Below are 24,444 nucleotides of genomic sequence, written 5' to 3' on the forward strand. Positions count from 1 at the left end.
ATCTGATGTTAGATTAGTTTTGTTGATCGTCCGCTATCCTGTGTAACGCACTGTAAATATTTCCGTTACAAGTTTCACATTTATTTCAGACTCATCGTGTAGGTTAGTATTGTAAGCTTCTGAAAGGACAGGGAATCCAGTCGAGTAAGAGAAGTGCTCCCTATGCGCAATCGGTGAACGGCTGATGTAGCCGCGACAGAAGACGAAGACAGCCACTTACGAAGGCAGATTAATCTCCAGATGAGGCACTTGTTATAACTGGCCTGCGAAAGTGACCTTCAAACGATCACTATCGACTGGAGACGACTATTTCGTCTGGTTTTCCGATGCAATCTTTAAAATCTCCGCCGTATTCTCATTATCTTAAAACGGTCGCTTCAATGACAATTCATTTTAAGAAATAAAAGATCAAGGTCATATCAGAAAAGCGATCGCGCATGTCGAGATAACATAGCTCGCTGTTATCTGTGGTTATTCCTTCAGGTTATGCGGCACAGTGCTCGCAGTATTCTTGTGGAAAAGAGTTCATATTCACGACAAGCCATCATTATACTTTCTCCCTCATTGAAGGTGGCTGCCAGGTTGAACTTGGTCACTACAGACTGGTTTCGCCGCTTGAAGTTTTAGCGGTCAGCTTAAACACTCGTGGCATTGGTCCGTAGAGTGCGCTTATTAGTCATGCTTGGCGGCACTTCTTAGTTTCTCCCATGCGATAGAGGATGCAAATTGTTTCCAACCAGCTTTTCGTTATTAGAAAAAGAACAGATTTCTTGTGCGCGACAGTCCATTTTAAACACAGTCAGGGACTGTGCCCGCCGCATAATTTTTTGTAAAATTTTGTGCTTCACGAACGCCTCTGACCTAGTATATAGTATCCTCACACACCAGTTGTTAAAATAAGGAATTCGCACAGAATGCATGTATTAAAGTTGTCATAGCAGAAATGTTTAACGAAGTAAATGAACTGAGCATTCACTCAAAAGAACGCAACAGGCCTCATCTTTCTGCTAAAAGCACTTTTCGGAGATAATATACGAATATAACGCTTTGAGGAAATAGCTACCTGAGCCAGATTGAAACAATCGCGACCTGGCAGACAAGTTTTTCTAGAATGAGATTTTCACTCTGCAGCTGATATGTGTGTGCGGGTAGCTCAATTGGTAGAGCACTTGCCCGCGATAGGCAAAGGTCCCGAGTTCGAGTCCCGGTCCGGCACATAGTTTTAATCTTCCAGGAAGTTTCAAGAAGTTTTTCTAGATACAAAGCTAGACGTAGTCCGGTTTGTCTGTATGCTTCGTCAAACGTTTGCGTTGGTTCTTATTCCATAAACTACGATTCAGCAATGGCTGAAAAAATATCCTCAAGACTGTTACCATATACTCTATTTCTGTTACAAAACAATTTCCGGGTACAAATTTTAGTCACGGGACATAGCGGGTGGCAAATCTGGTAGATATGCCAACAATTCCTACTTCAAAGCCCTACGTCCACTGACTTGGCGTACTGTTAATTACAGTTTTAACTATTGCAATTTAGTCAGTAAGAATATATTCCACATCGCAGAATTAATAGTTTGCAAACTTCCCGCCATATTAAATCGAAATTTCTTTTTCTTGAGGCGGTTTCAAAACCACTGCTCTGATAACCGCACAGTTTCTGGCGTGTAATGTAGAACCCACTGCTCATTCACACTAACGAATTTGTGCAGAAAACCTGTCTGGCCGTTTCTAAAACAGTATAAACATTGCTACAAAAATTAGTTTTCGCATTTGCGTTGCTCATTGTTCGACAAATGTTCCACCCATCTTGTACGTAACTGCATCGTCGTCTGTCAGTAAGACTGGTTTACTATCTTAGTTCAGTTAATGTGTACGTTCTTCTCGTACTCCTGTGGCTTTAGCTATGTTGCACATTTTTAATCACCGATTGTACAATATCATTTTGTAATCTTTATCGGTGTTTTTATCTGTGGTAGTTCTGGAAGTTCTTTGTGTTGATAATCTCAAAGAGAAGTACTCCACTTATGCGTTCAGCCACCAATTTCCTTAACTTTTGAAGGTGACCAAATAGGCTCCTTACAGCGTTTAGTAAACTTTGGATGAATTTCCGCCGAAAGCACACAAAGTGAGTTATTTTTGTTACTGCACTCTATTTAGGTTTAGCCATTTGAACGTATTATATAAAAAAGCTATGTAAATGAAAACATTCCGCAGATAACACTGATTTACGATATTGCAAGACTTGAACAAAAATTACAGAAAATGCATTTCATTGACGCCCACACCAACTCAATATTAGTTAGAGAAATATTATTTTGCCCTCGTATAAAGATAATCGTGGTGAAGAAAGCTGTCTTACACGAGGTGACCTCAACAAGTAAGTTATACATTATAATGGCAGACCAAGTCAACTAACTTTACTTGCATGCTGCATTACGCTTCAGAGTGACAGAGATACGTGAGACAATTTTCTAGTAGTCACGTAACAATTCTCTCTCTCTCTCTCTCTCTCTCTGTCTCTGTCTCTCTCTCTGTCTCTGTCTCTGTCTCTCTGTGTGTGTGTGTGTGTGTGTGTGTGTGTGTGTGTGTGTGTGTCCAGCCAACCCCCCTCCCCCAGCCCATGTTCTTTCAGCTTGCCGGAAATCAGGTTGACGGGACCTTGTCATCTGTGGTCAGTGTCGATGGTCTTCTTTGCTGATCATTATATCACCCAAGTCTGTGCTGCCTAAATTGTGGACACCATTTCTCTACAGCTGGACAAAACGATGCATTGGTCCATACGCCGCAAGAATTTCACAGTTATTCTTTGTGCAACGCAGAAGTTCTACCCACAGTGAAAGTATGGTCCCCCATACTGAGCTGTTGACTACGTTCCCAGTTGCCGCGCCATTTTACTTAGACACTGTGAGATACGTGTTATATGTACTGCAGTAGAAGTGTCCCTGCAGCAAACATGGGAAACGTGTACCATCTTGTGTCAATGTGCTACTCTTGTTACGCATTGGCCTTAGCGTGGGACTAGGTGTAAGACATATTTCTTGAAGGCCCTATGTAGAAGACGATCCGACAATACTTGAATTCTTAAAGTATTGTAAATCGCCTCCAACAAAGAAGTCACATGATTTAAAGGGCATTAATAGAACTACGGAAAAGAGCAGCTCCAATTCATGCTGTCTGTCGAACAAGATTGCTAGGTAAATACGTATTTACGGCCTGATGGTTTGTCTGCGAAGCCAACACGCGTATTTCCTTCGAGGTATATACGTAATGGGGACGCTATAGGGCGGGCATTTCTTCCAGCACCTTTTATATAGCTTCCTGTCCGGAAGCGCGATACCACGTGGACCGCTGCGTGCTAACGTACCTTTCCGCTTGGCGTCGCATGCAACAGTGCTGCCACATTTGCCCGACTCCAGGTCAGTATGTACAGCCGTATTAAGTTAATCTTAAGTTCTCAACGGACTGACAGCAGTGTACCCTCCGGCATTCTAAGTGGATCACTGCCACACAATTTAACGTTGACCGGCACTTGGCGCAAGAGAATTCTTACGTGGAAACTGTAACGTTAACAGCGGATACAATATGTTGTATGCGAATACTCTCAACAAAACAAAACCTAAATTCAGGGGGTCCAGTTTCTTTAAAAAATCTTATTTCTGTTTCTTTTTCCCATTTCATATAATCACTGGTTTATTTTGTCAGCCTTTGAATCCGAAAATCTTTGACGTAAAATTTGTATCTTTCAGGTTGTTCGCTAACCATTAAGTCTAGTTAGATGCAGCAAATTTTGTGAAATTTACGCATGGCGTCTACTTCACCCAAGTGAAATATGTTGAGATTGCATACGGCACAGGATAAATGATTAGACTGTGATGCACTGGAAACTAATAGAATGAAGCACGTGCCGTTGGTCGTGTCTGAGTACGGCATCTTCAGGAGAATCGCTGTTTGTCTCGTGCGCAACGAGACAATAGGTTGGTGTAGGTAATGTTACGTTGTGGTTAACATCTGACAAGAGATTGTAACAGCAGACACCATCAAAGATGAGAACAAGGTAAATAATGTCCCTGACCAGCCTCATCTGTGATGGATTCCAGTTTTCAAGGTTTGTCCGGACAGAGGTACATAGTTACAGTGACGTCAATTTCTTGTAGAGTTATGGACATGTTCAGTGTTCACCTTGTGTGAAGTTTCCAGAGATACGAAATCTTCTGTGCAAAACCCAACATAGATTTTTACAAACAGCGATTTTGACGAAAGTCATCGCACTGTTACTGTCGGCAATATCCAGAGTGCCGTAGACAAGGCGATCGATCAACTCGACACCGTGTTCCTTGCCTTCCGGAAGGCATTCGATGTAAGGACAAACTACGAGGTTGCCTTGTATCTGATGAGATTGTGATTGGCTTCAGACTTTCATTGCCGACAGAACTCGACACGCCATTTTTACCAGAACGAAACCTACGAACCGAAGGTAATTTCGGGAGTACCCTAGGAAAGTGTTGTAATGTCGTTACTGTCTATAAGCTGTATTACAAATCTAGTGCGTAGCGTTGGCGGCCGTGTTGGGACTACATACAGACGATGCCTTTGTGGGTCTGCGGGTTGCGACGTCAGGAAACTGTAGCAAAATGCGGGAAGACCTGCAGATGATCGAAGAGCGATGCAGCGACTGGAAGTTGACCACGGGCGTAAATAAAAGTAACGTATTTCGCATAAATAGTCCAAGAGATCGACTACGGTTAGACTATTCTATTAGGCAGTACAGCAGTGCAAACAGGAACTGCCGTGAAACACATAGGAGTAAGCATCCGGAGCTAGAGTCCGCGCGCTGGATAAGACGGCCGTCCAAAGCGGTCGGCGAGTTACGACGTTTGTTGGGAAGAAGAGGCCGACATTGCGACATTTCAGCCTGTCAGCGATGACAGAACCGAAAAACGATTTTACAGAAACTATTGGGTAAAGAAATTCATTTTTGCTTTACTTACAGCTTCATATGTCAGGTTCACGATGATATGCCATCATTTCGTTAATGGTCATAGTTACGGAGGTATTTGCATAAAAGACATGTCGCGAAATTCGAAAAAGTTTGTAATAAAAGGTACGGATCGCTATGATTTTGTCACCAATCTTGAGGAAAACTGATCTGAAAGTAGCACACTCATTTACGATCGCCCCACTCCAGTGATGAAGCCAGAGTGAAATATCCACAACATTCCTAATTCCATAAACGGTGTGAGATATCGAAATGGAATTCTGGAAAATGATAGCACACGAAGAGGAGAGTTTTTTTCCATATGGTTGTTATGCAAAACTTCATTACCTAACGTGTTACGGACCATCGATAGCTAGTGGAATTAGAAATGCTATGGGCTTTGGAACAACACAAGTGAAGACATTAAAAGTTCATTTTTGTACAGAGGATGTGCCTTTTTGTAAGCTATCGACCTTACTTTTCTTCTGTTCCTTACTTTGTAAGCTTAATAAATCACTTTCCAGAATTCTCTCGCAGTTGCGTCTCAACAGTCACAAGCTGTCAGTGAGGCGACACTACGTAAACTCTCTCGTGTTTGACAAAAGAAGCAAATTCTAACATGGCAACGAGAGAAATGTGTGGTTTTACTTAAAATTTGCCGCCGCCGACGACGACGACATTACGAACATCCCCAGATTTATTACAATGGCCGCTAAAGCAACAGAGGCCAGACCGTTGATAATAGCGATTAAACGCCATAAATTAAAACACACGACTGAAATAAAGCCTAATATTTGAATATGAACTAGTGCTCGCACTATGAATAGCAGACTGTTGACTGCTGCACTAGCTCACCTCATTGCTCATTCCTAGTAGATTCAACTAAACTGTGGACTGAGGTCACGTATGAACGCACGTTAAACATTTCTTGCCAACTGTGGAAACCGGAAATTCCTAGGGGGACGATATTAGCACCCGTTACCATACGTCTTGCAGAATGTTCACGACGAGAAAAGCAGAGAAACTGGAGGTCTTAGGGAGGTCGTACACAGTCGTTCTTCGCAAGTTCCATTAGCAGATGTATCTAGAAAAAAAAGTGGTCGGCGTGGATGTTTAGAGGTATTTATGGGGGAGGTGTAACAGTATTAGAAGCACCATCTGCCATTGTCAGCAAGGTGGCTTCCAGAGTATAGATGCAGACAAGAAAATGCCATTTCGAGTAGGACTGCTATCCACGCAAAAAGTCAGAATATTCTTTTCTTGCTTTGAGGAGTATAAAGATTAGTTAGGGATGCCCACGAATCATGAATAAAGCTTAGCGGCTGCTCCATCTTCCACTTTCCCAACACGCCAGTGATTTCACGTTTTCCTTTAAAAACGTGGCTATTAGGTGATGGTCATAATGTTCTGACCGGTAACGATGTGGAGACCTAACGACCGCGAAGCTTTGTAAGATACAGACGACTTTCAATGGCCCTCTGACTTGGTCATCAGGCACGCAACTATTTTCTTACTTGTGACACAGATTTCTTATGCATTACTGTTATTAGTTTAGTGCTTAAGCCGGTTCCAAAGTCATTTGTAGGGCATTTTTTCTGACACAGGTCAGACGGTTCGTCAAATAGCGGCGCAGCCATCTAAGATATACAAAAACGTCATCAAATGAGATATTGTACCAAATTTAAAACTGTAGGCATTATCTCGCAAATCTTGTCCGTAGCGATCCTTCGCAGCCGGCTGAAAGCCGTAAACTCACACACTTGACGGCGCTAATTCGTGGACCACCAGGTCCCAGACTAAAATAGTAACGTAGTATCAGGTGGTGGTGGTGGTGGTAGTTCAGACTCAGAGTGGTAGCTTGATTAGTGTACATCATCTACAATTTTTCGGCAGTGCTTTACTGTTCTTAAATGTGGCTCTTTCGTTAACCGATTTGTGATCAGTACATTGATGCGTCATTGGACCAAGTCTTTACTATCTAGCGGATAAATTTTGTCTTTAATGAAAGGCGTACCGAGGACTCAGCTCACTTCCCGGCCGTTCCAAGGCCGTTTACTTCACGCCGCAGTCAGGAAACCGTACAAGGTACAATGGCCCTAGCAGCGATGCCTAATCTGCTTAGGAGATGTAATGAAACAGGTGTGTCTATCAGTCTTCTAAGCCGAAGATACAGCGCAGGCCTGAGCTGACGTTGTAACACTGCCGGCAGTTTACTGTTGCGGTCTGGAAGTGACAAAATAGTGCGTAATGGAGGAATTACATCGTAGTTAGCGAAAGAAGAGCAACTCATTTCCACATTGACTTAGCACTGCACCACAGACGAAATTTAATCTCCACTAAACCGAATGCAACGCACACTTCCAAAGGAACTGTCTCAAGGACGACAGAGAACCCGACTGCGACTTGGATCTACCGTTAAAGGAAAGATTAGGCAAAAGGAGGGTAATCTGAGTCGCTAAATGCGAAGTATCTTACGCTGCTGAAAAACTTCCTTAAAGTGTCTCGGTGACGTAAAACATTTCGAAAGCTCCTAGAATAATCACGGTACTAATGTAATGGGAAGTCCCGCTAAGAGTACAAGGAAATCTTCGAAGATTGAGACGTCAGCGAGCGAACGTTTGTGTTTGTTAATCTTGCGCCACAAGACTCTGAACAGTTTTGTGGGTGCTTTAGTTAACCACGTCGGTGCAGTAAGCGCCTTACCGTAGCACACTTGGACACACGGTGCCTTCTATCTTCCCGGAAATTGAAAACTATGCAGCACAAACGGGATTTATAGTATGAGAAATAGAGAAGCCGGTGGCGGACTGTACGAGATTGCCATAAAGTTTTCATTATCACGTCGAAAACATAAATCCACGTAATTTTTTGTTTGGAGGTTCATACCTGTAGTCCTCGTACACAGTGAAATCCTCTCCAGAGTATAGCAGCACATCGCGAGAGGAAGCCAAACAAAATAGTGCGGTCTATTGATAAAGTACAGATGGGAAGTAGCGGCGCGACGGTTTCCCTAAGTACCTGGCTACGGATAAGTAGAGAAAAAGTAATTAAATAACTTTCTTTTTAGGCTACAATTTAAACTTCGACTACCTCTCGTGGAGTAGAGCCACTCCAGGTGTGAGATTTTTTTTCCGCAGTTACCCGAGCGTATAGCAGTGTCAGCTGGATACAGGCGCTTCGCTGACACAGGCAGTTTTATCGCCTGCTACCCGTGCGGGTCTTCTCCTGTATCCTGTCGCGTCGCTAATACGATATGCCGGCGTCATTGCCTCACGTCTTTTCCCTTTGGACTGCAAGCGTATTCGCCGTTTTTGTGTTGTCAGCTTCCAGCACAGTGTACAGTAATGCTGATCATTACTATACACGGCGCGTTATTAGTAGAATGAACTGCAGCATCTACATCCAAATGGTAAAAATGGCGAGGGACCGGGTAGGCGGGACCGATGACCGTCGCAGTCTGGTCCCTTTAATCCCCCAACCAACCAACCAACCGGGTAGGCTTTGCCTTTAGTGCCTGACGACGAAGTTTGGAGATAACGTGCTCCCACCATCCAGCAGAGTTACGTAACTTGCCCAAGATGGCTAAAAAGGAATAAAATTAATCCTATCACACCATGAGATACCAGGCTTTTTCGTCTCATTTGGTATCGACAGTTATCCACTTTGAGCGCCAAGTCCGTTATGACAGCTTGCTTCCTCCGTTTCAGCTCCTTGCGTAGGTGGAGCGGCGTTTGGTACCACGATACTAAATAGGCCGGAGTAATTTGTTTCTAACAGCCGGCAGCAGTATGCACACTACATTCTCCGTTGTTAGTTACCTGGTAACTGAACCATACACTCCTTACACTATGGCTGAAGGACCAAAATGCAGTGCGTCGGCCACCTCATGACCGGTAAAAATTGATAGTCTTCTTTGTTTTTTCTCGGCAATGCGTATTACTTAGCTGTCTCTCCAGGAACTAAATTGTGTGCGAAGACTTGAATTTGTAACCCAAAATCTCCTAAAGAAGGAAGGGAGAAAGGTGGACCTAAGAGTCTGCTTCGCTCAACAAAATACTCCTCTGGCTCTCCAACAAAGACGACCTTTTTATAACCGATTCTTCGTAAAAGTGCATCAGATCTACTGATAGTGTGGAATACTTGATAAGAAGAGACTGCGACTGGCTCCTTCCTCGCCTGTTGGATTCATTTAATCTAACGTCCGATTTCTTCTTCGTGGCCTTTGCGCGGTCTTCACATGGTCAGGGTTTCAATGTGGATTTAGCAATGTTAGTGATGAAAGATGGACGGACACTCCTCCGGTCGCTACCCTTCCAGCCCCCCCCCCCCCCACCACCACCACCACCACCACCCTTGGGACGGAATTTACGCACATTAAAAAAGGTTTTGCATCATCTCCGTTCCGGTACTTCCGGAACCTTTATAGAAAATTGGAATAGAGATAAACATAAACATCATTTCCGCCCTTTTTATTGCTCATCAAAACCACACATTGCATGTTGTAACACCATATAGCTAGACCTTCAGAGGTGGTGATCCAGATTGCCGTACACACCGGTACCTCTGCTACCCAGTAGCGCGTCCTCTAGCATTGATGCACGCCTGTATTCGTCGTGGCATACCATCCACAAGTTCATCAAGGCACTGTTAGGCCAGATTGTCCTACTCCTCAACGGCGATTCGGCGTAGATCCCTCAGTGGTTGTTGGGTCACGTCGTCCATAAAACAGCCCTTTTCAATCTATCCCAGGCATGTTCGATAGAGTTTGTCTGGAGAACATGCTGGCCACTCTAGTTGAGCGATGTCGTTATCCTGAAGGAAGTAATTCACAAGATGTGCACGATGGGGGCGCGAATTGTCGTCCATGAAGACGAATGCCACACCAATATGCTGCCGGTATGGTTGCACTATCGGTCGGAGGATGAGATTCGCGTATCGTACAGCCGTTACAGCTCCTTCCATGACCACCGGCGGCGTACGTCGGCCCCACATAATGCCACACCAAAACATCTGTGAACCTCCACCTTCCGTCACTCGCTGGACAGTGTGTCTAACTCGTTCAGCCTGACCGGGTTGCCTCCAAACACTTCTCCGAAGATTGTCTGGTTGAAGGCATATGAGACACTCATCAGCGAAGAGAACGTGGTACCAATCCTGAGCGGTCCATTCGGAATGTTGTTACGCCCATCTGTACCGCGCTGCATTGCGTCGTGTTTGCAAATATCGACCCCTCCATGGACGTCGGGAGTGAAGTTGCGCGTCATGCAGCCTAATGCGCACAGTTTGAGTCGTAACACGACCTCCTGTGGCTGCACAAAAAGCATTATTCAACATGGTGGCGTTGATGTCAGGGTTCCTCCGAGCCATAATCCGTAGGTAGCGGTCACCCACTGCAGTAGTAGCCCTTGGGCGGCCTTAGCGAGGCAAGTCATCAACAGTTGCTGTCTCTCTGTATTTCCTCCATGTCCGAACAACATCGCTTTGGTTCACTCAGAGATGCCTGGACACTTCCCTTGTTGAGAGCCCTTCCTGGCACAAAGTAACAATGCGGAAGCGATCGAACCGCGGTATTGACCGTCTGGGCATGGTTGAACTACAGACAACTCCTTGCGGAGTGACTGGTACTGATCGGCTGTTAGACTCCCTCCGTCTAATAGGCGCTGCTCATGCATGGTTGTTTACATCTTTGCGCGGGTTTAGGGACTTCTCTGAACAGTCAAAGGGAGTCTCTGTCATACAATATCCACAGTCAGCATCTGTCTTCAGGACTTCTGGGAACTGGGATGTCCGCCTCTAGTATCCCATGTCAAAGCGTGTGGAAGTTTTCGAAAAGATTGCGAACCCTGGAACAGAGTAGAGGCATAGGTGCCAGGTATTTACCTTGGCGGATGTGAGGAAAGTGCCTAAAAACTACATCCAAGCTGACCGGCACTCTGTCCTCGTCGTTAATTCGCTGGACGAATTCGACCCGGGGCGGAAGTACCTCCTCGAATTCCGGAAACGGCCGTTCTGCAGGTTAGTCTACAATCTGATCCCGTCATATCAAGCTCGAATTACAGCAGAGGAATGTTAAAAAGCAACATTTTCTTAAATTTGTAGTCAGTACTGAATCGCAGAGGAAGGGAGAACACTTTTAGATAAAAGGGAAAACTGGCAGTGAATTTGGTAACACTACACAAAGCACAATAGACGTGTCGCCAGAAAGATACATACTGCAGTGATGCTGCGCTGTGTAGTTTCACATCAAGAAATGCATAATTCTGCAAAGCGGTGGAGGCGGCGGCTAGAATCTACAGTGCGTTCCCGGATGTGACCGAAAATCAGGCATAAAATGCCGTGTATATAGCCAGTGTCTTCCGTAACAAACTGTTTTTCGATCTAGAAAGAAAATCATACTGTAAATATCTTTTATCATAAACCACTAATGTTTTATTTTAATGAAACAGAACGCGTGTGGTGGTAAAAACATGAGTTTCGTGTAGCTACAAAGAGAGAAAAAATTCCTTCAATAATTATAAAGCAAGTACGGACAATGTGGCCACAAATATGAAGAGTTCGTGCTCCATAATGTGAAACCGCTGTCGTTCAGCGGTTTTAGTGACAGCGTCCGTTCATCGTGTAGTGGCTAGCAATGCCAGATACTGATTGCCGGTGACCCTATTTTATTTTTTCCCTTGTGGGACAGGGACTCGTATAGTGTAGCTGAGTCCACGGTGTATAATGACGCCAAATGTGAAGCTGTTTGGATTAATAACTTCAGACACTGACGCATAGGCAATGAAATAGCGACGTATCATTTACAGCAGCATCATTAACAGACTGACGTCTTAAGAGGAGTTACAGCCGAGGCAAAATACCCCAGTTTTTTTGTTGTGGGAACAATCATCTCCAGTTACATTTGTGCTATCTGTTCTCTGCGCATGTCGTGTAACACAAAATGAGCCGAGACGCCTGGCTTAGAAACTGGACGAGCGAACTAAACACGGAAACCGTGATGGCAGAAGGCTTCTGTCATGTCATTGTTTTCGATTAACTTATCAACTAAGACCAGTGAAGTGATAAATCAGTCAATAGCCAGCGTAATGGGTTTCCCATATTTACTTGTCTTTCACTCATTTTCTGTTCGTTTTTTGTCCTCATATGGTGTCAACAGTGACATTACGAAGATTGCTAACGAAAATAATTGCAGTTGAAAGATAGTGAAGCAGTTTCTTGTTAGTGTTTTATATTGTGATCAACAAAAATGAAACAGTTTGTGAAATGTTGGGATAACATCGATAACACCAGCTGTGTCCTCCTGTGATTCTCCATGCAGGTGGTGATAGAGGTTCATCTTGATTATGTGAGTGACGTTCCTCGACCCAGTGTGTTCGGTAGAACAATACCCAGTGTGTGACGTGACCAGCGGAGCTTACGAAATTTCAACAAAGATAATACGAAGCACGTGTCTATGAAAGCAGGACGCTCTTGAGTAAGCCTTGCGCGGTCTTTATGGAAACGTTGGGAATGGAAACACCGGAGGAAATGTCCGTATGTATAATATGACGAGCGGCACTACCTGGAAGGATGATCGGCAGAGTTGTTAGAGTAATCTCGATAGAAAGCAGGGGGTGAAATGCGCCCTTTCTGATGTGACAGATTTTGGCATTGAACACTGTACTGCATTTGCTGATGTGGGTGGGAGACAAATTGTGCCAAGCCCGACAGCCGTAAGATGGGAATGGCACCTTGCATTCCCGGTATGAAATACAAGTAGGTCATAGGCAGGCGCTTACACTCTGGCGTTATTTAATTTCGCTTCCGTGTTTTCGGAGCAAGAGATACGTAATCCCCGTATGAGCGATGTGGCGTTGTTCTAGGAGCCGTTAATAAACAACAGTCCTGAAAAAGGAACGTGCTCGTCATTGTTACGCCTAGGAGGCCCCTCCCTCCTTCTTTACCCCGTTCTTTGCGCGCGCTGAGTGTTCAGTACCGGGTATTATACTGCTCACATTACTCAGGAATGTCTTGGCATTACTGTTTTTCGACATCGAACTACGTACTTCGCCTGTGCTAAACTTCATCTGCATTGATCATAGCAAGGTATGAGCAGTTTTATCACAGATGTTCTGTCTCTCCGACGGAATGCAAAAAAAGCTGGAGCTCAATCTAGTCACGCGGATATCGATATGCAGAAAGAAAAGGAACAAATGCAGACTGACGTGGGTTCAAATAAGTCATATTTCCAAGGCTAATACTACTAACTGAAAATATTTGGCAGGTGTCAAAATTTGCAATAATAGTCGTCCTATTGTGTCGAATTTGTACAGCGTTACACAAAACAAGAAACAAATATATCTCTAAAAGTGGGGCACTCCAACTCTACTCTTAAAGTACTCTGGTGTACAACAGAGTGAGTTGGCGCTGTCAGCCTGACTATGTGTTTAGTACCACGAAATAATTGTGTAACAGCTCTGTCACGTCAGTCCTCCACCAAGTGATAGTTTCTGCCAGGATTTGGTATCTAATGTCATACTGTAATTTAGACCAATTTTCGTAAAAAGTTAGCTATAAGCGCCTGTCACTCTAGAGCACCAGCGGTAACAGTACTCCTAAAACATTCCTATTATTTCTGTTCTTAAATACAAATATTCATTCGAAAATTTTCACCATTTCATGTTAATCATAAAAAATCGTAAGTATATTAAAAAGATAACGGTGGAAGCTGACGGAATGAACTAAATTCTGTGCCATGGCCAGGACTTGAAAGTGGATCTCCTTGTTTAGTAGGCTGGTATGCCAGCCATTACACCACCACACCACCACAGCACTACAGCTAACAAAGCTACACGGACTTCCCCCAGTCCAGCATCCTGCCAAACACAAACTTAAGTTCACATCTTGCTTATATTCCCCTTCTTGTATATTAAGAAGACACATCAAAATGAAAAGATAACGCTTGCATACCTCCGTGTAGTGGGACAGTGTCAACGTCGTACGAATCTTGAGCTCTAAGGCCACGTTGAAGACTGAAGGCAAACAGCGCAATAAGAACACTCAGCAATAAGAAACTAGATGCCGGGTCGTAAGAAAACAGCAGCAGTGGAGTGAAGTATCTATCTTTGGAATTTCAGCATTTCTCAGTACTGTCACTTAAGTGCTAGTGGCTTTTGTCAAAACTAGTAGATTCCGATTAAGGAATGTGTTAGGAAGGAGTCTAATTCCTGTCAGGCCATTGTAATTGAGTTCTGTCGTAGTTTACCTAAATCGGTAGAGTCGAACGTTTATTCCACGTGAAGTTCTGTTCGTGTATTCTCTTCAAAAAGTGTGTTCGGTGTGTCACGACCTCAGTGTTCACAGCTCGCAGAGTCTAACCTTCCATTAATTTGCTGTTTCAAAAGGAGTGTCGAAATTTTCCTCCATTGAAATAAGCAGTAATAAATGAAACGGTAAAAACTATCTGTTATAACTGCCTTACTGATTTACGAGCAGAAAAGATTGTTGAGCTATTTCGAAACTTCCTTTCTCGTCACTGGCATTGTTTCGTGCGCATTGCAGTGGTGTTGTAATCAACTTCAACAGAACTGAAATTAAATGGTGTGGCATTTTTGGCCGGGAGGCCCCGTCCGGGGAAGTTCGGCCGTCGGGTTGCAAGTCTTATTTCAGCTGACGCCACATTGGGCGATTTGTACGTCGGTGATGATACCACCACCCTGTCCGCGAGCGGAGAAAATGTCCATCCCGGCCGGGAATCGAACCCGGGCCCGTTGCATCGTAGGCAAACACGTTACCACTCAGCTAAGTGGGTGGACACTTGAACATAAGTTACCACATGTACAAGGGGAGAGGGGGATTCACGTTTCCCACCGGGGCTTGTGTATTAAGAGCTATACTCCGGGCAAGCTTAGTGTATCTCTGTTAAGAGTATGCTGAAGATTAGATTGGCAGATGGCATAACTGAGGAGGTGGCTCTTGAATCAAGTTGTGGAAAAAAAATTTAAACCACTATTACAGTAAAAAGAATGATCTATTGATGACAGGCCAAGTACTGAAACTTCAAGGAAGTATCAGTTGGTAATTGAGGGGCAGTAAAATAAAAATGAAAGCTAGAGTTACTGTGCCGTCGATAACCAGGTCATTAGAGACGGAACACAAGCTCTGATTACGGAAGGAAATCGGTCGCGCCACTTCTGCGAAATTTCCCAATTGCGTTGGAAGTTTCCACTTGAATGTGGCAATCAATACGGTGATACATTCCATCATATATCGGGCGTGCGTCGTGGATAGTGTTTTCTTATTACGATGTATCGGCTGATAACCTTAAGCCATCTGCAAGGTGAGTCGCTGGTAAAACTTAAACCACTGTACGTAGCACTGTAGAGTACACGCATGTGCGTCAGAGATAACTGTTGGTAACAAGAGCGTCGGTCATAGATAAAACATTATGCGTATAAGAGTAAAAAACACTTACTTCGTCTTCTAAGAGTAAAACAAAGCAAGCACAGAGTTGGCAAATCGACAGTGCTAATGAATTACGTGGTTGATTATTGAAATGGATGGCATATGTTAGAATGCCAGGCGGTGAGAACTCACGTAATAATTCCTCTAAGAAGGGCAGAGATGAAATGACCGGTTTTCCCATCACCTGTTGAGCTAGTTCAGCAGGTCGCTGCGAATTGTATTTTCAATGCTTCCTCGATCCCAATACGATGAGGCTGTGGCCAATATCTTCAAACCGGCAAGTCATGGAATGGCGAGGGGAAATAACATGTTCAGCCACTGCAGAATTGTTGTTGTAGAAGGCGGATGTACAGTTAGTTTTTGATGCACCATTCTTGTACAGAGCGTATTGTTGGTCCTATATGACTTTTACCACACTCGCAAGGAGTTTCATACTTCGTAAAAGCAGGTCACTCTCCTGTCACCTCGTAGAATCGGGTGTACTGGGGTGGTCCGCGTCTTCCCAGCACGATATTTCGACGTCGTAAGGCGGTTTGTTCATCAGGTGTTTCCCGAGAAACTCCTGATGATATTTCGACGTGGTAACTCTGCGTCTTCGTGTTGGGAAGACGCGGACCACCGCAGTACCCTCGATTCTACGAGATGACAACGAATCACCGGGGAAGTATAGGAAATCACATCTTTCTTCTTGCTTTTCCTTTGGTCGGTCTGGCGCTTTCGCATGCAGAACTCTCTTAATTTCATGTTTCGTGTATTTATTTTACTGAACGTCCCTTTCAGATGTATCAGAGGTTAGGGAAGCTGTGTAAGTACAATTAGCAGATAACCTGCTCAATCGAGATGGGTGTTTCGAGCTCGACGAATTGTGGAAAACCACTCATTTCACGTGTGCGGCCTCTGAGCAATTATCGTTGTTAGCCTTCACTGCCTGGCCTTCAAACACACGCCATATATTTTAATAATCAAGCACATAATTCGTAAACACTGTGGAAGTGCTGACTGCGCTTAATTTGTTTTATTTAGTCACACAGTTCTGACAGACGCTCTGGTTTCTGATAGTGTTGACACTGATGCATGCGCGTTTTTCTCGACACTATTGTCGTGTGGTTTACAATTTGCAAGCGACTCTACATCTACATGATTACTCTGCAATTCACATTTAAGTGCTTGGCAGAGGGTTCATCGAACCACAATCATGCTATCTCTCTACCATTCCCTTCCCGAACACCTCGCGGGAAAAACGAACACCTAAACCTTTCTGTTCGAGCTCTGATATCTCTTATTTTATTTTGATCATTCCTACCTATGTAGGTTGGGCTCAACAAAATATTTTCGCATTCGGAAGACAAAGTTGGTGACTGAAATTTCGTAAATAGATCTCGCCGCGACGAAAAACGTCTTTGCTTTAATGACTTCCATTCCAACTCGCATATCATATCTGCCATACTCTCTCCTCTATTACGTGATAATACAAAACGAGCTGCCCTTTTTCGCACGCTTTCGATGTCCTCCGTCAATCCCACCTGGTAAGGATCCCACACCGCGCAGCAATATTCTAACAGAGGACGAACGAGTGTAGTGTAAGCTGTCTCTTTAGTGGACTTGTTGCATCTTCTAAGTGTGCTGCCAATGAAACGCAACCTTTGGCTCGCCTTCCTCACAATATTATCTATGTGGTCTTTCCAACTGAAGTTGTTCGTAATTTTTACACCCAGGTACTTAGTTGAATTGACAGCCTTTAGTATTGTACTATTTATCAGGTAATCGAATTCCAACGGATTTCTTTTGGAACTCACGTGGATCACCTCACACTTTTCGTTATTTAGCATCAACTGCCACCTGCCACACCATACAGCAATCTTTTCTAAATCGCTTTGCAACTGATACTGGTCTTCGGATGACCTTACTAGACGGTAAATTACAGCATCATCTGCGAACAACCTAAGAGAATTGCTCAGATTGTCACCCAGGTCATTTATATAGATCAGGAACAGCAGAGGTCCTAGGACGCTTCCCTGGGGAGCACCTGATACCACTCCAATTTTACTCGATGATTTGCCGTCTATTACAACGAACTGCGACCTTCCTAACAGGAAATCACGAATCCAGTCGCACAACTGAGGCGATACCCCATAGGCCTGCAGCTTGATTAGAAGTCGCTTTTGAGGAACGGTGTCAAAAGCTTTCCGGAAATCTAGAAATACGGAATCAACTTGAGATCCCCTCAACTCACGTTGAGGATGGCTGTAAGGTTATCAACCGAAATATCGGGAGAAGTGAGATTATCTCGGAAGCAAGTCCGAAAGATGGCGTACTCCATCTGCCGAGATAATTTGAAGAAAAAAAATACTATGACGGTGAGTTGAAAGCTCTAGAGTGAGAACGGGTGTTATTCGGAGGGCACGGTTGCAGCAGCCTCGTAGCTAGGGCGTCGCCTGCCCCTGATGCGAGGGAGAAGAGTGTTGGGGGTTGTCTCTGAGAGTACTCACGTGGTGGCGAGGCGCCTCGCGCGGCGTTTCCTGCGGGCCGACAGTGGGGGCTGACCGACGGTGGCGCGTGCGGCGACGCGACTGCCGGCCGTCGAGCCGGTCACGCCACGCCGGCCGTGCTACGTCGCGCCACAGCACGCGGTCCAGCGCCGCCCACCAGCTTCCTCTGTCGCCGCGCTGCGCCGCGACCTCATCGGACAGCTCCAGTCCGTCCCGGTCCGCATAGTCGTAGCACAGTGTGGGGCAAATACAGGGTGTCTAGAAAAGGGCTCCCTGATTTCAAAATTAAATATCTCGAAAACATAGATAGAGGAATGCAGTAAATGGTATGTTTATTGTGAAAGCTGTAAGAAGTTTATACAGCTGTTTGAACTAATAGTTACAAAAGCTGCTAACAGATGGCGCTGTACGCTGTACAGCTCATATCAGCATACATGTTGTTGTCTTCAGTCCTGAGACTGGTTTGATGCAGCTCTCCATGCTACTCCATCCTGTGCAAGCTCCTTCATCTCCCGGTACCTACTGCAACCTACATCCTTCCGAATCTGCTTAGTGTATTCATCTCTTGGTCTCCCTCTACGATTTTTACCCTCCACGCTGCCCTCCAATACTAAATTGGTGATCCCTCGCTGTCTCAGAACATGTCCTACCAACCGATCCCTTCTTCTAGTCAAGTTGTGCCACAAACTTCTCTTCTCCCCAAACCTATTCAATACCTCCTCATTAGTTACGTGATCTACCCACCTTATCTTCAGCATTCTTCTGTAGCACCACATTTCGAAAGCTTCTATTCTCTTCTAGTCTAAACTATTTATCGTCCACGTTTCACTTCCATACATGGCTACACTCCATACAAATACTTTCATAAACGACTTCCTGACATTTAAATCTATACTAAATAACAAATTTTTCTTCTTCAGAAACGCTTTTCTTGCCATTGCCAGTCTACATTTTATATCCTCTCTACTTCGACCATCGTCAGTTATTTTGCTCCCCAAATAGCAAAACTCCTTTACTACTTTAAGTGTCTCATTTCCTAATCTAATTCCCTCAGCATCACCCGACTTAATTCGACTACATTCCGTTATCCTCGTTTTGCTTTTGTTGATGTTCATCTTATATCCTCCTTTCAAGACACTATCCATTCCGTTCAACTGCTCTTCCAAGTCCTTTGCTGTCTCTGACAGAATTACAATGTCATCGGCGAACCTCAAAGTTTTTATTTCCTTTTCATGGATTTTAATACCTACTCCGAATTTTTCTTTTGTTTCCTTTACTGCTTGCTCAATATACAGATTGAATAACATCGGGGAGAGGCTACAACCCTGTCTTACTCCCTTCCCAACCACTGCTTCCCTTTCATGTCCCTCGACTCTTATAACTGCCATCTGGTTTCTGTACAAATTGTAAATAGCCTTTCGCTCCCTGTATTTTACCCCAGCCACCTTTAGAATTTGAAAGAGAGTATTCCAGTCAAGATTGTCAAAAGCTTTCTCTAAGTCTACAAATGCTAGAAACGTAGGTTTGCCTTTCCTTAATCTATTTTCTAAGATGAATCATAGGGTCAGTATTGCCTCAGGTGTTCCAGCATTTCTACAGAAACGAAACTGATTTTCTCCGAGGTCGGCTTCTACCAGTTTTGCCATTCATCTGTAAAGAATTCGTGTTAGTATTTTGCAGCCGTGGCTTATTAAACTGATAGTTCGGTAATGTTCACATCTGTCAACACCTGCTTTCTTTGGGATTGGAATTATTATATTCTTCTTGAAGTCTGAGGGTATTACGCCTGTCTCGTACATCTTGCTCACCAGATGGTAGAGTTTTGTCAGGACTTTCAGCATACATAAGTGAAAACAATCTTTGCAAACAATCACATAACAATGTTTTCAAAATGTTCACCATTGGCACTACAGAGGTGGCGCAAACGAAGAATGAAATTCGCCATCACATTTCGTAGTGTCTCAACCGAAATGGATTCACATGCCACAGAGATCGCCGGTCCAAGCTCGTCCAGCGTGGCGGTATGCTTCGGGTAGACCATGTCTTTCACTGTGCCCCACAAAAAAAAGTCACAGGGAGTCAGATCCGGCGAATATGGAGGCCAATCCATGCCTGCACCAGTAAATTTGGGATATTCCAAAGCAATGACTGGATTCCCGAAGTATTCCTCAAGAAAGCGAAACACTTGTTCGGTCCGATGTGGTCGGGCTCCATCTTGCATAAACCATTCAGTAGCCGGTCGATCCTCTAACGCTTGCTGTGTGGCGACAAATTGTTCCAAAATTGCAGCGTAACGTGCACCAGTGACCGTTTCTCGAATGAAAAAAGGGCCAATAATGCCTCTGCTGCATACTGCAGAACACACAGTAACTTCAGGAGAATACAGGGGTTTCGCTTCACACCAATATGGCTTTTCGGAACCCCAAAATGGCCAGTTCTGGTTATTCACGTATCCATTCAGGTGGAAGTGTGCTTCATCTGTAAGCCAGATGCAGCCAACATCAAATCCTTCACTATCAATCATTGTGAGCATCTGATTAGCAAAGGCAACCCTTTGTTGCACTGCTCGTACGGGTATGACCTGGTGCGTTTGAATTTTGAATGGAAACATGTGTAGGCACTTTCTCAGTATTTTCTGCGTGCTGGAACGCTTCAAACCAGTCTCAGATGCAATTCTACGGTCGGATGACATTGGATTTCGCTGAATAATTCCAGAAACTGTGGCGATATTTACAGGCGTAACTGCGGTTTGTTTGCTGCCAACATGCCCCACTAGATCATCAGTTACGCTGCCTGTTCGTTGACATTTTGCGAAGAGCGTACGAATGGTTTTCGCATCAGGTCCTTTTGGAACATTAAATCGTGTTTGAAAACTTCGCCTTGTTGCCGTAGGACTCTCTTCTAACCTGTGGTACTCTAGCACCATAAAAACGCGTTGTTCAGTGGAGTACATGGTTTTAATCTCTTCCTTCGGTACGCTAACCTCCTTTCACGTTTCAATAGTGGAACTGATCGCTTTGGACTTCGGATCGTTATTTATACTAGGCATTACGTATGGCGATTACAGCGCCATCTGTTAGCAGCTTTTGTAACTTATTTGAAACTGCTGTATAATCTTTTTACAGTTTTCACAATAAACATACCGTTTACTGCATTCCTCTATCGATTGTTTTCGAGATATTTAATTTTGAAATCAGGAAGTCCTTTTCTGGACACCCTGTACGTGTCCCAGAGAACAGAGCTCCATAGTACAAAGAAACACAGCAGCGGGAAGAAAATACGGCATTTACCTGATTATAGCAGAAGTCGAAAGTGACCACTGTTCATCTCTTGGCACTTTTCGGCCCTGATCAGCAACTTGCTGGAGGCGGATCGAAGCTGGACTGCTGGAATTGCTGCAGTCTCAACCGAAATGTTCTTGAAGGCTGGGGGGTTGTTGCGATACACCTTGGACTTCAGGGCTCCCCACACAAAGCAATCACACGCTGACAGACCAGGTGACCTAGGTGGCGGGAACAGACTGACCTCTGCTAGCAACTGTCAGGCATGGTCTAACATTCTCCGTGGTGTCTGTCTGTTCTAACTCGTGTCTCCCTACCACTGTCTGCGCAACGACGCTCTGAGCGTTTTTTTTTTTTTTTTTTTTTTTTTTTTTTTTTTTTTTTTTTTTTAGGGAATTGACTAGTTTGAACCTGGACCTGGTGCTGGTAAGGAGACGCCAGACCACACATGACATGTAGAGTTCAGAAGAGTTCAGTGAGACTAGCGATGATATAATCAAATACTTAATGATTTTAGCGTCAGCTCCACCGCACTCCCTGTAAAAGAATCTTAATACTAACTAAATTTAGTGGAAGGGGTTCAAGGCTTTCCTATTGTTAGTTAGCTGGTAAAATAACGTCGAAAAAGCAGTTAAGTTTACCATTGGAAATTTTATTCTACTCACAAAACATTGTTTATAAATTGCACTATTGATAAAAGGAAATATTTTTATACAGGATGATAAAAACCAACTGCGTTCAACAGAAATGTGAACGAATATTCCCTGAATGGGTTTCCAAGTTCTACAATGGATAGGATGACCCATGCCATATCACATCTATAATGTAGGTTTAAGTTAAGTTTCATAAAAGAGAAAACTATCAAAATGGTCTGCAGTGACCCTCAATTATCTTTAATTACTTATTTAACTTGTCGTAAATTACAGTGGCTGATGTGGCTTCTCAATAATAATACAACAGAAAAATCATCGCTTTTCAGATTTTTACTTCAATTAGCAAATGTGAATACCATGAGCTGTAATTGACGATCGACACTAGTATTACGCAAAAAGGGGATGTAACAGATGAGACTTCTGCAGTTCTGAGTGAAGCCTTATGCGGCATCGCGTGCGTTCATCTTCCTTGTCCGTGGTTAGGCAGCGTCAGGGAGTGGCGGGTGGCGCAGCTCCACACGCCGTCTCGGAAGCAACTCTAACTTCTCCTTACTACAATTTACTGAAGTTGGTTTAAGAAATGCTATCTGGCTGTGTTTTCAACTGACCAATCAGAGTCTCAATGTTAACCTTAAGCTCCGCCTAAAAAATACTGTCTATCCAATGATAAGTGTTATACTTTTCGTGGTGGGGCAAAGTTTTTTTATGTTTGCTACGTAACAGAGACGCGTATAGTCTCACGCTAAAACTTGCAGCTGGTGTGGCCCTTTAAGTGTTATCGTAATATCTATACTGTTCTTCTGGAGGGCTCTCTCTATCTTTTAACATGGGCTGGGGGTGGTCTTGGCGGTCGGCTGGCGACGTGGGTGTCCGTCTCTTTATCGTAGGGCCTCCTAGCCTACACGACTCTGCTCTCTGCTTCTGTTCTCGTGTCTCCTCTCGGAACTGCGTCTGTTTCACGGTGGGAAGGTATGACATGCATTTAGGCGTTCTTGTGTTAGTCTGTGGTATTTCATTTGCTCACTCTTTGATCGTATTACTTTGGTTAATTTAATGTCAGGATTTATTCGGAGCTATGTGACATACTGCCGGATTTGCTATCATGTCAGGGTTTTCATGGAAGGTGTTGGATTTGCCTGACACCTTACAATGGAGATGGTGTAAAAGTGCTCAGAGGTTCGGCCGGCTGTATGGGCAGTTGCTCCATCATGCGTGGAAGTAACTGTAGTTCTTTCCCTCTGTTGATGGTGCTACAGATGGTTTCGAAATGTCTGGGCCAATTTTATTTGCACCACCTGTAATAGCAGGTCCAGTCACAGCTCGGCCATCCCCTAAGTCACTTAAGGAAAAAGTCAGTTGCTTGGTTCCCATTGAAAAGGACACGTCAGACTTCTTTCCTCGTCACTACTCAGTGCGAGCTTAGAATAGCAGAAAGAGGCAACACCGCGACCAGAGTGAAGAAAATCGAGCAACTCTCAGCGATGTTTTCGGAATTCAAAACAAACGGGCAAGTTACAGGATAGTGCGTAAGGAAATGAACCTTTTTTTGTGTTAGCAGAATAGCCAACACCGTGTTACGAATGGAGGCCGAAATGCACGCGTTTTAACTCACTCAGGCTAGCGTGTGGAGGGAAGAACTATACTGACGTGAGGTCTGGAACATGACAAGGAATGAGAATTCAGAAAGCGGACGTAATTAGTTTGATGCTTAACTTTAATCCATTAATGATGAACGTCGCTCTTGACGGCACATGATTCACAATATTATCTGTTCAGAATACATTCTTGAAGAATATGGCGCCTTGCTAGGTCGTAGCAAATGACGTAACTGAAGGCTATGCTAAACTGTCGTCTCTGCAAATAAGAGCGTATGTAGACAGTGAACCATCGCTAGCAAAGTCGGCTGTCCAACTGGGGCTAGTGCTAGGGAGTCTCTTCTAGACTAGACGTGCCGTGTGGCGGCGCTCGGTCTCCAATCATTGATAGTGGCTACACGCGGGTCCGACGTATACTAACGGACCGCGTCCGATTTAAAGGCTACCACCTAGCAAGTGTGGTGTCTGGCGGTGACACCACACCTTTCGTAAAATAACACACACATTTATTTAAACACGTTTAAGTTCTTTTTGTGCTCGTTTATAACACAAAACCTAGTAACAGATAATATTTTTAACAGCACTGACAATGAGTTGAAATAAGATACATTGAGGCGACAGAAGTCGTGGTATAGAGATGGCGGCAGTATCACATGCACAAGGTATGGAAGACAGTGAATTGGCCTAGCTGACAGTTGTACTCATGTGATTCATTTGAAAAGGTTTCAGACTTGATCATGAGCGCACGACGGAAATTAGCAAACTTTGAACGGGTAATGGTAATTGGAGCTAGATGCATGGTACATTCCATTTAGGAAATTGTTAGGGTACTCAGTATTGCGAGAATACCAAATTTCATGCATTAATTCTCATCACGGATAATGTTCACTTAACGACCGAGAGCAAAGGCGTTCGCGTAGAGTTGCCAGTGCTAACAGACAAGAAACACTGCGTAAGATAACCGCAGAAATCAATGTACGTACGACGAACGTATCCATTTGGGCAGTGCAGC

General features: G+C 44.1%; 2 protein-coding genes across 5 annotated transcripts in view; one reads left to right on the forward strand and one right to left on the reverse strand.

The window, feature by feature from the left end:
* Positions 1 to 24,444, reverse strand: part of LOC126194740 (serine palmitoyltransferase 2) — a 419,658-nt gene that overhangs the window by 138,640 nt on the left and 256,574 nt on the right. The window contains exon 1 of one of the 3 annotated variants that reach the window (XM_049933002.1): positions 17,904 to 17,971. The exons of the other annotated variants lie outside the window; for them this stretch is intronic. The gene's annotated coding sequence lies outside the window, so the exon portion shown is untranslated. Of the gene's footprint in view, positions 1 to 17,903; positions 17,972 to 24,444 lie in introns of those variants that run through there. 3 annotated transcript variants of the gene reach the window in all.
* LOC126194739 (reticulon-1-like) overlaps positions 1 to 24,444 on the forward strand; it is a 378,195-nt gene that overhangs the window by 49,978 nt on the left and 303,773 nt on the right. The gene's annotated exons all lie outside the window — the stretch shown is intronic.

This window comes from Schistocerca nitens, chromosome 7 (genome assembly GCF_023898315.1).
Source record: "Schistocerca nitens isolate TAMUIC-IGC-003100 chromosome 7, iqSchNite1.1, whole genome shotgun sequence".
In the NCBI taxonomy this organism is placed as follows: Eukaryota; Metazoa; Arthropoda; class Insecta; order Orthoptera; family Acrididae; genus Schistocerca; species Schistocerca nitens.